This window comes from Salvelinus alpinus, chromosome 20, assembly GCF_045679555.1.
Source record: "Salvelinus alpinus chromosome 20, SLU_Salpinus.1, whole genome shotgun sequence".
NCBI lineage: Eukaryota > Metazoa > Chordata > Actinopteri > Salmoniformes > Salmonidae > Salvelinus > Salvelinus alpinus.
This window is the reverse complement of record NC_092105.1, coordinates 52,673,768-52,689,192: the sequence shown is the minus strand read 5'-3', so window position 1 is coordinate 52,689,192 and position 15,425 is coordinate 52,673,768. Positions and strand designations below refer to the sequence as shown.

At 42.4% G+C, this 15,425-nt stretch overlaps 1 protein-coding gene across 2 annotated transcripts in view; it reads right to left on the bottom strand.

Moving 5' to 3' along the window:
- The window catches only part of clybl (citrate lyase beta like), a 175,037-nt gene that overhangs the window by 47,373 nt on the left and 112,239 nt on the right, over window positions 1-15,425 (bottom strand). The window lies entirely within an intron of this gene.

The following is a 15,425-nucleotide window of genomic DNA, read 5'->3' as shown; positions in this document are numbered from 1 at the left end:
CGGTGGAAGAGCATAGTGAGATTGGTGCAACAATCGTTGTGATATGACACTTTGCAGGGGCCCTTTATTCTGCATTGTTCCCACTAATAAGTAAGCTCACCTAAGATTTTTTATTTTCAACAGACGAGTTCACAGCGAGCTCTGGACTGCCATTGGGGTAGCTCAAATTCCTAAATCTATCATCTGGAAACACACAAAAACTCTCTCCGTCAGATATTCACTTCCAAGGCCTGTTAAAAAAGAGAGAGGGAGAGAGATGGAAAAGGGGAGAAAAGCCCAATAGAAATCTGTAACGCCATGTCCCCCTCCTCTCTCTCCCCCTCCCACCCACTCTCCCTCCCACCGTCTATTCCTCCCTCTGAGAGAGGAGAGCTGATATAAATAAGCCCTGATAAAGTGGTGCTATTTTCCTGAATAAAAGACACAAATATCACACATGCACGCACACATACAACGTATTCTTAAAAAAACAAAGAGTAACGGCTCCATTGAAAGATTTCTCAAATAGGGGCAATTTTAATCATCTCCCCATTCAATCTCAGTTGGTTAAATCATATCGGGGAGATTTGCATAAATACAAACCATCAAAGACTTCTCATCTTCAAAGGGGTTTTCGAGACCCAATAGGCTTTGTACTGTAATCATCTGAGGTCACAACCTCACAAGAGACACGTTGCTACGGCAACATAAAAAGTAACGCTGGCTGGCTGGGGGCTTAGCACAATATTACCCAATTCCCCTTTTCCCCAAATACACACACAGTTACACACACAGACATGCACACACTTAAAGGTATTTATTTTCATATTTACAGAGTGGACCTTTAGAAAACCATCACAGATGCCCATTTCTGGCCTGTAGACAGACATAGTGCATAGTGAGTACCCCCCACTAGATTACACACATAGATTACCCCCACTACACCATACAACACAATACAAATTCTCACTGGACTGGGAAAATGTGTTGGAGTGGTAACAAATGACAGGTCTTTTCCCACTGGCTATAGTGAAGATGGTCAACCCCTCTCTGTTTACATCTGAGAACATGTTTATGTCCTTTTATTTGTGTGGAGAGTATCCAGTCGAGCGAGGATACACACTGGTAGAGGTTATCGTGAGTGGGTATTAAAATGTAATAAAAGGCACAATCTAGGATATGTCCTGCTACTCAATGGTCATTTCAATGGTCTCTCAATGATATATATATATATATACCCATTGAATGCTGAAGAATTTTACTCGTAAATACCTTACAATTTGATCAAAAACCATATCATAAATCCAAAAAAGGTTGTATTACTCATTCTTCATGTTGTCATTTGAGTCTGTAAACAAACCATGTACAATATAGCAGCAAAACTATTATGTCAATCTCATGGACTGTCAGTCCTTGCATCAATAGCACCATTTAATAATTTGAGAGTGGTTGCTTTTCTCAGCCCCATTCTTCTTTAAAGTTTTACAGCAAACTAAGTTGCGGGGCTGCCCTCGTGGTGGAAAGACAAACTCCATATTGTGGCTTTAGGCACTTGGGAAAGAAAGACCATAGAAATCCACTCAATTATCACCATGGCTCTTTTCATGGAGAGTTACTTGTGCCTGTCTATTGTTCCTCTATGGCAGAGAGACTTCTATCAGTTAATAGCACTCAATCCGAGTACCCTTCCAGATGTTATTCACTATTGACCAAAAACACCTCTTCAAGCCACACTTCACAACCATTTCCACCCATAGGGCGAAGAAGAAGGTGGCGGTGAGTGGGACAAGTTTCAATTCATCCTCTTCAAAAGGGGCCCAGATTAAATGCTTCCGGCCAGCTGAAGTGTTCATTTCACAGAGGGGAAGCCGAGAAATGAATGAGAGTTGGGAACAAAAAAGAGGTGGCGGCAGTAGAGAACAAAAAGTAGACCGAGGATGAGAAGAGAGGCCCATCTCTCTCTCTCTCTCTTTCTCCTTTCAATCCCCAGTGCACACCCAATAGCGTGGCAGCGACGAATAACACCACAGCCCCGAATTTGTGTGAGAATTGTCAAAAGACAAAAGAGTTCCGCCTATTATCCTCCGATAAGCCTTGTCCATCACACAAGGAGAAAAGGCCGGCTAAAGGTTTCCACACAAAGGGGGAACAAAGTAAGTCCATCTTTTAGGGGCAAATCAGTGCTGGAGGATCTTGGGCCTGTATCAATAATAAGAAGCAAGAGAGGAAGGTACATACGACAAGGATTTACAGCTTTACTGACACAAGGCATTGGGGATAATACCACAGACATGCTTATGCAGGGACACATGGACACGAATGGAAGGTAGGCACACAGACAGACAGAGAGTGACAGATGAATGCAGACAGACGCGCACATCATGAGATTGGCTACCACACCCACTTGTGTGTGTTTATGTGTGTGCACGTGTTTGTATGTGTGTGTCTGAGTGTATTGTGGATATATTGAGGAGCAACAATGCAAAATAAAGTGATTTAGGCAGGACTACTGCTGTGTTCTATAAATTCCTGTAATTAAAATAAATAAAAAATACATTAGTGTACCACCCTCTTGTTAGTTTGCATCCCTGGCCTACATCATCAACTGGGACATTATTTTATTTATTTTTTTAAATCACGAGTCTCCTAGAAAAAACTTTTTTAAATGTGAAGAAAAGTAGGGAATAAGGGGAGAAACGCCTGACTGGGGGAAGAGAAAGAGGGGAACACCTGTCTCCAATTACCCAGTGGAATAAAGAGAGAGAAAGGGAGAGAGAGAGAGAGAGGGCAGGCAGCAGGAAAGAAACGTGTTCTAATTAAAAACACTAGTTAAAAACGTCCTGCTTCTGAGACCAGAAGTGTCTGTCTGTGTGAGAACAGACCCCATTCCACCTTTCCCTCTCACTTTCCTTACATAGCCACTCTCTCCCTCTCCTTCCATTCCCTCTCTCCCGTTTCAATCCTCCCTCCATCTCACCTTCTGTTATTATTTTCCCACCCTCTTTCCTTTCTTTCCCTCCTTCTCTTCAAAGCTCCCTTCACCTAGTTAAGACATTGCAAATAATTGCAGGTCTTTTCAAAAGTCATGCAGAGCTGCTGAATGGTCAAGTATTTCTGCTCAACAGTGTGTGTGCCACCCTGTGTCTGTCCAAACCTCTGCCAGCCATAGGCCTTGTCCCTGAGGCTCTCTACACCGAGTGTACAAAACATTAGGAACATCTGCTCTTTCCATGACACAGACTGATCAGGTGAATTGTGAAACCGATGATCCCTTATTGATGTCACTTGTTAAATCCACTTCAAATCAGTGTAGAGGAAGGGGAGGAGAGAGGTTAACAGCTTTTTATTTTATCCTTGAGACAATTGAGACATGGATTGTGTATGTGTGCCATTCAGAGGGTGAATGGGCAAGACAAAAGACTTAAGTGTCTGAATGGGGTATGGGAGTAGGTGCCAGAGGCACCGGTTTGTGTCTAGAACTGCAGCGCTGCTGGGTTTTTCACGCTGAACAGCTTCCCATGTGTATCAAGAATGGTGCACCACCCAAAGCATATCTAGCCAACTAGACACAACTATTGGAAACATTGGAGTCAACATGGGCCAGCATCCACGTGTAGCGTTTTAGACACCTTGCAGATTCCATGCCCAGACGAATTGAGGCTGTCCTGAGGGTAAAGAGAGGGGGGGTAGGGGGGGGTCAACTCAATATTAGGAAGGTGTTTTTAATGTTTTGTATGTGCGTGTATCACTGTTTACAGTCCACAAGATTGATGTGAAGTCTGTATGTTGGTGTGTGTGTGTGTGGGAGAGTGACAGACAGTTCTAGGCCCCTCCAGTTGCCTCCCATATGGTGGCCCTTAGGAAAGGGTGACTGCTTTAATGATGTCACTGTCTCCTGACCCGCCCCAACTGACATCCGCACTGCACCCCTTTATAGACACACACCCACCCACCCACACACCTTTTATAAAGAGCCACATGGGATATAAGCCTACAGAGGTCCAGAGAGAACAGAGCATATACACACGCACGCACAAAGACAGACGCACCACACTTTTACAGAGAGCCACATGGATGAGGCCCATGGTTGACGTAGGTCTGGACACACACACAAACTTTTATGGAGCCACTTTCAAGGGAGACCGACAGCTGACAGGACAGACTAAGGTATCCGGTCAGCGGAGCTAAAGAAAGTGAAGGTGTACACACGCCAATGTCACGTGCACACACACTTCAATGACCAACACCATTCTCATTTAACAAAAAGGAAAAATGTTGTTAAAAATTCTGTATGTTCAGTTCAAAGACTATAATGGACTTGATGTTATGTTTTTATTAATAACAGTCTTCCAAATGGATTTATACCATTTTACAGTATATCATAATATAGTATGACATACAGTGCCGTGAAAAAGTATTTGCCTCCTTTCTGATTTTCTCTATTTTGGAATATCAAAACTTCAACCAAAACCTAATATAAGATAAAGGGAACCTGAGTTTACAAATAACACAAATGCATACTTATTTGTATTTAATGAACAAAGTTATGCAACACCCAATTCCCCTGTGTGAAGAAGTAATAGCCCCCTTACACTAAATATCTGGTTGTGCCACCTTTAGCTGCAATGACTGCCACCAAAAGCTTCCTGTAGTTGTTGATCACTGTGGAGGAATGTTGGCCCACTCTTGCATGCAGAACTGCTTTAACTCAGTGACATTTGTGGGTTTTCAAGCATGAACATGTAGACTTGATTGTGTGTTTTGGATCATTGTCTTGCTGCGTCACCCAGCTGCGCTTCAGTTTCAGCTCACAGACGGATGGCCTGACATGCTCCTGTAGAATTCTCTTGTACAGAGCAGAATTCATTGGTCCTTCTATTAAGACAAGTCATCCAGGTCCTGAGGCAGCAAAGCATCCCCAAACCATCACACTACCGCCACCATGCTTGACCGTTGGTACAAGGTTCTTACTGTGGAATGGAGTGTTTGGTTTTCGCCAGATATAAATGTAACCCATCTCATCCAAAAAGTTTACTCAAGTTTGTCAAAAAGCACCTGGAAGATCCAGGATGATCATCAAGACTCTTGGAAGAATGTTCTATGGACATATGAGTCAAAATAACTTTTTGGACAACAATTTTCCTGCGCTCCCTCTTTTTTCGGACAAACGTTTTATTTAGCTTCGTAAGTTAAGTAAATGAATGTATTATTCTCCAAAATGTAGCCAATAGATTCACTCTTTGTAACACTAAGCTCTTTCATTGTTTTAAACTAGTAGCTAGCTCATCTTGATCATGTGTTGTTTCTTCTCTCTTTCTTTCTAGAAGCAAAAAGACAGATTGAGGCCTTCAATCAAGCTGAGGACAGATAAATACGAGTGCACCAGCCAGGTCAAGGCTTCTTGTATGCATGTCTTTGAGATGTAAGTTATACTATAAAAACATTTTGGGTTGTTTGGATGACCCAATAGCTGTGTTGTTTTCTGTGTATACAGCAAGGTTAGGTTATTGGTGCTGGCTTATGAACCTTTTCACGTTGCAGTTCCAAATACCTCTAACGGTCGCCCCAGCGTGAGTTTTTTAATGCGCGTGATGTCTGGACAGTTAACCCACGCTGCCCTCAAACCAAGACACGTTGCCCGTTAATTATCTTTTGGCTGTATTTCAATTTCTTAATTTCAAATTATTTTCTACGTTTAAATTGAAGTGTGTTCCGTCTCTTCATTCATTTACAAAGAAGTACCCTATTTCACTGTTGAGGACAATTTACATTTGAGGCATTACTGAGCCGGACAAACTGGTGACAAATCATGCATTCCGATTCTTGCATAGATTGTAATGGACACATACGATGTGACACATACGAATACTTTTTGAACGTTGTACTGATTATGATGAGCTAATGCTAAGCGAATTACCAGCTATGTGTGGCGCCATGTGTCTAGACATCATGCAATGTATTCTGGTTGTCTCGTAAACATCTGGCAGACCAAAGATGTTATAACAAAACGAGATGAAGGGATTGTTCACTCGTCTTTCGAGTAAACTTCCGAAGTGAATAATGGTAGATGACACACCACCTTCAACATGCATACTGCAAACAGGGCCAACTCATCTTGTAACCTCTTACCTTTGGTTGACGCAAAAACATGGCGACGCGCAACTACACATCGTCAGATTACATTTGATTTAAAAAAAAATGTTTTACTAAATTATTTTGATCAATGGTGAGGTCACCCCCGATGTGATGAATCGTAAATAGTAATTGCTATTAGGTAATTCATATTATGGTTTCTGTCAGCTGAGAGTAAGCCAGCTAAATATGACCGATTGTGTTAGGTCACTCTTTCCTCAGTTAGCACTACAACTAACGTAGCAGGTGAGGGCCCTGGCGAAGTGGTGCCAGGAAAATATCCTCTCCCTCAACAAAATGAAGGAGCTGATCGGGACTTCAGGAAACAGTAGAGGGAGCACGCCCCATCCACATCGACGAGACCACAGTGGAGAAGGTGGAAAGCTTCAAGTTCCTCGGCGTACACATTACTGACAATCTGAAATGGTCCACCCACACAGATAGTGTGGTGAAGGCGGCGCAACAGCACCTCTTCAACCTCAGAAGGTGGAAGAAATTTGGTTTGGCCCCTAAGAGCCTCACAAACTTTTACAGATGCACAATTGAGAGCATCCTGTTGGGCTGTATCACTGCCTGGTATGCCAACTGCACCGCCCACAACCGCAGGGCTTTCCAAAGGGTGGAGCGGTCTGCCCAACGCATCACCGGGGGCAAACTACCTGCCCTCCAGGACACCTACAGCACCCGATGTCACAGGAAGGCCAAAAAGATCATCAAGGACATCAACCACCCGAGCCACGGCCTGTTCACCCATCTATCATCCAGAAGGCGAGGTCAGTACAGGTTAATCAAAGCTGGGACTGAGAGACTGAAAAACAGCTGTTATCTCAAGGCTATCAGACTGTTAAATAGCCATCACTAGCCTGCTACCACCAGGTTACTCAACTTTGCACCTTAGAGGCTGCTGCCCTATATACAAAGACATGGAATCACTGGCCACTTTAATAATGGAACTCTAGTCACTGTAATAATGTTGACATACTGCTTTACTCATCTCATATGTACAGTGGGGAGAACAAGTATTTGATACACTGCCGATTTTGCAGGTTTTCCTACTTACAAAGCATGTAGAGGTCTGTAATTTTTATCATAGGTACACTTCAACTGTGAGAGACGGAATCTAAAACAAAAATCCAGAAAATCACATTGTATGATTTTTAAATAATTAATTTGCATTTTATTGCATGACATAAGTATTTGATCACCTACCAACCAGTAAGAATTCCGGCTCTCACAGACCTGTTAGTTTTTCTTTAAGAAGCCCTCCTGTTCTCCACTCATTACCTGTATTAACTGCACCTGTTTGAACTCGTTACCTGTATAAAAGACACCTGTCCACACACTCAATCAAACAGATTCCAACCTCTCCACAATGGCCAAGACCAGAGAGCTGTGTAAGGACATCAGGGATAAAATTGTAGACCTGCACAAGGCTGGGATGGGCTACAGGACAATAGGCAAGCAGCTTGGTGAGAAGGAAACAACTGTTGGCGCAATTATTAGAAAATGGAAGAAGTTCAAGATGACGGTCAATCACCCTCGGTCTGGGGCTCCATGCAAGATCTCACCTCGTGGGGCATCAATGATCATGAGGAAGGTGAGGGATCAGCCCAGAACTACACGGCAGGACCTGGTCAATGACCTGAAGAGAGCTGGGACCACAGTCTCAAAGAAAACCATTAGTAACACACTACGTCGTCATGGATTAAAATCCTGCAGCGCACGCAAGGTCCCCCTGCTCAAGCAGGCGCATGTCCAGGCCCGTCTGAAGTTTGCCAATGACCATCTGGATGATCCAGAGGAGGAATGGGAGAAGGTCATGTGGTCTGATGATTCAAAAATAGAGCTTTTTGGTCTAAACTCCACTCGCCGTGTTTGGAGGAAGAAGAAGGATGAGTACAACCCCAAGAACACCATCCCAACCGTGAAGCATGGAGGTGGAAACATCATTCTTTGGGGATGCTTTTCTGCAAAGGGGACAGGACGACTGCACCGTATTGAGGGGAGGATGGATGGGGCCATGTATTGCGAGATCTTAGCCAACAACCTCCTTCCCTCAGTAAGAGCATTGATGATGGGTCGTGGCTGGGTCTTCCAGCATGACAACGACCCGAAACACACAGCCAGGGCAACTAAGGAGTGGCTCCGTAAGAAGTATCTCAAGGTCCTGGAGTGGCCTAGCCAGTCTCCAGACCTGAACCCAATAGAAAATCTTTGGAGGGAGCTGAAAGTCCGTATTGCCCAGCGACAGCCCCGAAACCTGAAGGATCTGGAGAAGGTCTGTATGGAGGAGTGGGCCAAAATCCCTGCTGCAGTGTGTGCAAACCTGGTCAAGAACTACAGGAAACGTATGATCTCTGTAATTGCAAACAAAGGATTCAGTACCAAATATTAAGTTCTGCTTTTCTGATGTATCAAATACTTATGTCTTGCAATAAAATGCTAATTAATTACTTAAAAATCATACAATGTGATTTTCGGGATTTTTGTTTTAGATTCCGTCTCTCACAGTTGAAGTGTACCTATGATAAAAATTACAGACCTCTACATGCTTTGTAAGTAGGAAAACCTGCAAAATCGGCAGTGTATCAAATACTTGTTCTCCCCACTGTATATAGCGTATTCTATTCTACTGTATTTTAGTCAATGCCACTCCGACATGGCTCATCCTAATATTTATACATTTCTTAATTGTGTGTATTGTTGCGAATTTTGAGATACTACTGCACTGTTGGAGCTAGGAAAACAAGCATTTTGCTACACCCGCAATAACATCTGCTAAAAATGTGCATGTGACTAATACATTTAGATTTTCCGGTTTTGATGAGAACTGTGTTATGCTGTCGCTACTTCTGTGAATGTCTGAATATTGCATTAACAATAAACTGCTCACATTGAGGGCATAACACTGTTTTTGTGCAAAATGTTTCTGCGAAAAAACTGCGGCCAGCTCAAACGCAGGTTTGAGTGTACGTTGCAGGGACCATTGCAGAATGATCACACCCATGTGTTCATACGTGTCAAAAGGTCAAGGCTGGGCTATAGATATTTGATCCAGCCAGTGGATTAATTTTCTTGCCACCAGCACGTGATATTATATTATATTAGCAAATATTCTAGTTCTAGTACGACTAGGTGACTGACGAGTGGACACGGCTAACATTATTTTGAAAGAGTGTTTTGGCTGACGGAAAACCGTGCAAACGGTAAGTAACAAATGTTACAAATTATGAATTTGATAGTCATTCAGGTTAAATATGTTGTTCTATCATAATTAGGTAACAACCGTTAGCTAGCTAGTCATTTTCTGAACTAATAACTCGGGCTGTGGTAACGTTAGCTAATATGGAAAGGGGGGATACCTAGTCAGTTGTACAACTGAATGCGTCTCCCGCATTTAACCCAACCCCTTAATCAACATCCACGTCATCGGCGACTGGGGAACAGTGGGTTAACTGCCTTGCACAGGGGCAGAATGACATATTCTTACCTTGTCAACTCGGAGATTCGATCCAGCAAACTTTTGGTTACTGGTCCAACCCGTCAGGCAGCCCCAAACGGTAGCCATGCAACACTAGCTTATTTGTATTTTGTATTTATTATTTATTATGCCAAAGCAGCAGCTACTCTTCCTGGGGTCCAGCAAAATTAAGTCAGTTTAAACAATTTTAAAAACATTACAATACATTCACAAATTTCACAACACACTGGGTGCCCTCAGGCCCATACTCCCCCCCCCCCCCCCACCACATATATACCGTACTAAATCCATGTGTATGTGTAGTGCCAATGTTATCGTGTGTGTGTGTGTGTGTGTGTGTGTGTGTGTGTGTGTGTGTGTGTGTGTGTGTGTGTGTGTGTGTGTGTGTGTGTGTGTGTGTGTGTGTGTGTGTTTTCGCGGAATATAACTAAATGTATGGTTTTTTCGACATTTGGTAGCTAGTTAAAGTTAGCTAGCTAGCTACCTTAGCTGGCTTAGTCTGACACGTCTCGGACATGGTTTCACTTATTAGCTAACGTTAGCTAAGTTAGCTGGCCAGCTAAGTTACCATAGCTAGATTTTACTTACTCTCCATCTGGGGTAATTTAACCAAAGGTATTTGGCAAGTTTGCATGGTGATTTATTGTGTTAGCCAATATTCCTGTACTGGTTTTCAATGGTTTCTGACATTGCAAGCATTAGTCAGACTTGTGAAGTTGAGGAGGATGGATGCAAATTCTGATAGCAAGCTAACTTTAGAGTTGACCTTGAATTTGATATAGCCAAGTTAGTCTAGCTATGTTTCTAACATTTATTTATTTCTGTACTTAAATGCAGAGGTCAAAGCCAAATCATGGACAGCTTTGGAACCTGGCCTCTTTAATTCCAAAGTTTGAGTGTAAGTAAAACTGAGAAATAAATTTTTTGAGAGTGGGGAGCTTTGGGGGGGGGGGGGGGGGGGAGAAAAACACTGACTTTCATTGCCCCTGAAAACAGCTCGGAAAATTCCCGAAATTGATGTCATGGCTTTAGAAGCTTCTGATAGGATAATTTACATAATTTGAGTCAAGTGGAGGTGTACCTGTGGATGTATTTCAAGGCCTACCTTCAACCTCAGTGCCTCTTTGCTTGACATCATGGAAAAATCAAAAGAAATCAGCCAAGACCTCACAAGACCTCCACAAGTCTGGTTCATCCTTGGGAGCAATTTCCAAATGCCTGAAGGTACCACGTTCATCTGTACAAATAATAGTACGCAAGTTTAAAGACCATGGGACAACGCAGCCGTCATACCGCTCAGGAAGGAGACGCGTTCTGTTTCCTAGAGATGAATGTACTTTGGTGGGAAAAGTGCAAATCAATCCCAGAACAACAGCAAAAGACCTTGTGAAGATGCTGGAGAAAACCGGTACAAAAGTATTTATAGCCACAGTAAAACGAGTCCTAAAACTTGAAAGGCAGCTCAGCAAGGAAGAAGCCACTGCTCCAAAACCGCCATAAAAAAGCCAGACTACGGTTTGCAACTGCACATGGGGACAAAGATCGTACTTTTGGAGAAATGTCCTCTGGTCTGATGAGACAAAAATGGAACTGTTTGGCCATAAGGACAATTGTTATATTTGGAGGAAAAAGGGGGAAGCTTGCAAGCCGAAGAACACCATCCCAACTGTGAAGCACGGGGGTGGCAGCATCATGTTGTGGGGGTGCTTTGCTGCAGGAGGGAATGGTGCACTTCACAAAATAGATGGCATCATGAGGCTGGAAAATGATGTGGATATTTTGAAGCAACATCTCAAGACATCAGTCAGGAAGTTAAAGCTTGGTCGCAAATGGGTCTTCCAAATGGACAATGACCCCAAGCATACTTCCAATGTTGTGGCAAAATAGCTTAAGGACAACAAAGTCAAGGTATTGGAGTGGCCATCACACAGCCCTGACCTCAATCCTATAGAAAATCTGTGGGCAGAACTGAAAAAGCGTGTGCGAGCAAGGAGGCCTAATGACTCCGTTACACCAGCTCTATTGAGGGAAGTTTGTGGAAGGCCATAACACACGTTTTTTCAACAACAGGTTATGGTCAATAATTTCAAAGGCTGCACTGAAATCTTTTTATTATCAATTTATTTCAACCAATCATCATAATTTGTGTCAGTGCAGTACATGTTGAGTGCTCTTCTCTATAAGCATAATGAAAGTCTGTTGTTAATTTGTTTAGAGAAATAGCATTGTATTTGGTCAAACACAATTACTTCCAACAGTTTGCTAAGAGCTGGCAGCAAGCTTATAGGTCTGCTTTAAAGAACCAGTGAAGGCTGATTTACCACTCTTAGGTAGCGGATTTACTGTGCCTTCCCTCCAGGCCTGAGGACAAATACTTTCCTCTATGGTCAGATTAAAGATATGACAGATACTTCCGTACCAGTCAACAGTTTGGACACAACTACCCATTCAAGGGTTTTTCTTTATTAATTATATTTTCTACATTGTTTAATGATAGTGAAAACATCAAAACTATGAAATATCACATTTGGAATCAAGTAGTAACCAAAAAAAGTGTTAACCAAATCAAAATATATTTTAGATTATTCAAAGAAGCCCCCCTTTGCCTTGATGACAGCTTTGCACACTCTTGGCATTCTCTCAACCAGCTTCATGAGGTAGTCACCTGGAATGCATTTCAATTAACAGGTGCGCATTATTTAAAGTTAATTTGTGGAATTGATTTCCTTCTTAATGCGTTTGAGCCAATCAGTTGTGTTGTGAAAAGGTGGGGGTGATATACAGAAGATAGCCATATTTGGTAAAAGACCAAGTCCATATTATGGCAAGAACAGCTCAAATAAGCAAAGAGAAATGACAGTCCATCATCAGTTTAAGACATGAAGGTCAGTCAATACGGAACATTTCAAGAACTTTGAAAGTTTCTTAAAGTGCAGTCGCGAAAACCAATCAAGCGCTATGATGAAACTGGCTTTCATGAGCACCGCCACAGGAAAGGAAGACCCAGAGTTACCTCTGCTGCAGAGGATAAGTTAATTAGAGTTAACTGCAACTCAGATTGCAGCTGAAATAAATGCTTCACAGAGTTCAAGTAACAGACACGTCAACATCAACTGTTCAGAGGAGACTGTGTGAATCAGGCCGTCATGGTCGAATTGCTGCAAAGAAACCACTACTAAAGGACACCAAGAAGAAGAGACTTGTTTCAAATCAAATCAAATTGTATTGGTCACATACACATGGTAAGCAGATGTTAATGCAAGTGTAGCGAAATGCTTGTGCTTCTAGTTCCGACAGTGCAGCAATATCTAACAAGTAATCTAATAATCCCACAACAACGACCAAATACACACACATCTAAGTAAAGGGATGGAATAATAATATGTACATATAAAGATATGGATGAGCAATGACCGAGTGGCATAGGCAAGATGCAATAGATGGTCTAAAATACAGAATATACAAATGGGATGAGTAATGCAAGATACATAAACATCATTATTGAAGTGGCATTAATAAAGTGACTAGATATCCATTTGTTACAGTGGCCATTGATTTCAAGTCTGTATGTAGGCAGCAGCCTCTCTGTTTTAGTGATGGCTGTTTAACAGTCTGATGGTCTTGAGACTGAAAAATAGCTTCTGTCTCTTGGTCCCAGCTTTGACGCACCTGTACTGATCTTGCCTTCTGGATGGTAGCGGGGTGAACAGGCAGTGGCTCAACTGGTTGCTGTCCTTGATGATCTTTTTGGCCTTCCTGTGACATTGGGTGCTGTAGGTGTCCTGGAGGGCAGGTAGTTTACTTTGGGTGATGTGCTGTGCAGACCGCACTACCCTCTGGAGAGCCCTGCAGTTGTGGGTGGTGCAGTTGCGGTACCAGGCGGTGATACAGCCCGACAGGATGCTCTCAATTGTGCATATGTAAAAGTTTGTGAGGGTTTTAGGTGACAAGACACATTTCTTCTGTCTCCTAAGGTTGAAGAGGTGCTATTGCGCCTTCTTCACCACAATGTCTGTGTGGGTGGACCATGTCCGTGATGTGTACGCTGAGGAACTTCAAACTTTATACCTTCTCCACTGCTATCCTGTCGATGTGGATAGGGGGGTGCTCCCTCTGCTGTTTCCTGGAGTCCACGATCGTCTCCTTTGTTTTGTTGATGTTGAGTGAGAGGTTGTTTTACCGACACCACACTATGAGTGCCCTCACCTCCTCCCGATAGGCTGTCTCGTCATTGTTGGTGATCAAGCCCACTACTGTTGTGTCGTCTGCAAACTTGATGATCGAGTTGAAGCGTGCATGGCCACGCAGTCATGGGTAAATAGGGAGTACAGGAGGGGGCTGAGCACGCACCCTTGTGGGCCCCAGTGTTGAGGATCAGCAAAGTGGAGATGTTGTTTACTACCTTCACCACCTGGGGGGGGGGCCGTCAAGAAGTCCAGGACCCAATCGCACAGGGCGGGGTTGAGACTCAGGGCCTTAAGCTTAACCTGTCTAGGACTGGGGAACACCTCGCCAACAGCCAATGAAATTGCAGGGCGTCAAATTCAATCAACAGAAATCTCATAATTCAAATTTCTCAAACATACAAGTATTAGACACCATTTTAAAGATACAATTCTTGTCAATCCAACCACAGTGTCCGATTTCAAAAAGGCTTTTCGGCGAAAGCAGAACATATCATTATGTTAGGTCAGCAACTAGTCACAGAAAGCATACAGCGATTTCCCAACCAAAGAGAGGAGTCACAAAAAGCAGAAATAGAGATAAAATGAATCACTAACCTTTGATATTCCTAATCAGATGACACTCCCGGGACAACATGTTACACAAAACATGTATGTTTTGTTCGATCAAGTTCATATTTATATCCAAAAACCTCAGTTTACATTTGGTTTTGCCTCCAAAACATCCCGTGAATTTGCACAGAGCCACATCAATTTACAGAAATAATCATAATAAACATTGATAAAAGATACAAGTGTTATTTACAGAATTAAACATATACTTCTCCTTAATGCAACCGCTGTGTGAGATTTAAAACGTTTGCCAACTTTTGGCAACATTTCATGGCACACTATTTAGTTTGCAGCAACAAATTCATTTTTGTACAGGCTGGCTTGGTGTGGATTTACAATCTGCAGTGTACAATTCTTTATAGAAGTGGGAGAAACTTTGATTAATTTTGGTTCTGATAGGAATTCCCCTGTTTTAGATTCAATAGTTGCTATATCAGCTAATTGATTATTACTGTGTAGCTTGGGGCGATTAACATGGAATTATTGGTTGAGTCTAACTCAATGGATGGTAAATTCTGCTATCTGTCTTATCAATAAATTAAGTTCTGTCTTGACTTTGGAAAAAGTAATCGCTACCTGGTCTGAATTTCTTATGTATCATTATGATTAACATATCATCATTATGATTATACGTTTCAATGCATGCCAACAGAACCGGAACCACGAGCTCGTTGTCTCCCATGGTTGACGTATGTCTGGAGTGGCGCAGGGCCTAGAGCTGACGGGACAGACTGAGGTATCCATTCAGCGGGGCTAAAGAAAGTGAAAGTGTAGACACAATGTCATGCACTCACTCACTGACACACACACACCGTTCAATGACTAACATCCATTCTCATTTAACAAACAAGAAAGGTGTCAAATTGGGAACTCCGATTAAAAATGCTGTATGTTCAGTTCAGAAACTATAATGGCCTCTTTTGTTAATTATGATTTGATTAATAACTGTCTTATAAACGGATATATACCATCTTATATCATAATATGATATAACACATGGCATCTCAACTCATAGTTCAATAAGTGCTCTCCAATTT